The sequence below is a fragment of the Penaeus monodon genome, chromosome 32 (assembly GCF_015228065.2).
Source record: "Penaeus monodon isolate SGIC_2016 chromosome 32, NSTDA_Pmon_1, whole genome shotgun sequence".
Classification (NCBI taxonomy): Eukaryota; Metazoa; Arthropoda; class Malacostraca; order Decapoda; family Penaeidae; genus Penaeus; species Penaeus monodon.
In genome coordinates, this window is record NC_051417.1 from 31493126 (window position 1) to 31493757 (window position 632).

Genomic DNA, 632 nt, shown 5'->3' on the forward strand with positions numbered 1-632 from the left:
TCCCTAAGTCATCATCATCCTTGACAGAGAGTGATATGAGACCCTCCACACTCTCGCTGTCTTGGTGTTCAGTCAGGTGTTCAAAATGAGGCCAAATGGTGTTCAGTCCGTTGTGTGATAGCAGAGATTTATTTTTTTTTCTCTCTCTATCTATTTATTCAGTTCATTTATCTGTTTTTTTTATCTCTCTATCTATTTATTTAGTTCATTATTTTCTCTATCTATTTATCCAGTTCAGTTTTTTTTTATTTTTTTCTCTATCCATTTATTCAGTTCATTTAATTATTCTTTTTCTCTATCCATTTATTCAGTTCATTTATTTTTTTTCTCTCTCTGTCAATTTATCAGATTTTTTACTGCGTTGTATTTCCTTTTTTTTTCTTAATATTTCCTTATTGTATTTTTCCTTTATCTTATCTATTTATTGTCCTGCATTCTGCTTTATTGTATTTTTCTTCATTATACATTATTTTACTCTTTTATCTTTCCTCTCGTCTTCTTTATTGTGTTTTCCTCTCTTCTACTTTGTTTTATTTCATTTTGTTATTTTTTCTATTCTGTTTTATCATGCTCCATTCCGTTCTCTCTTTTAATTTATTCATTTTTTTACTTTTGGCGATTTTCGTGTGTAT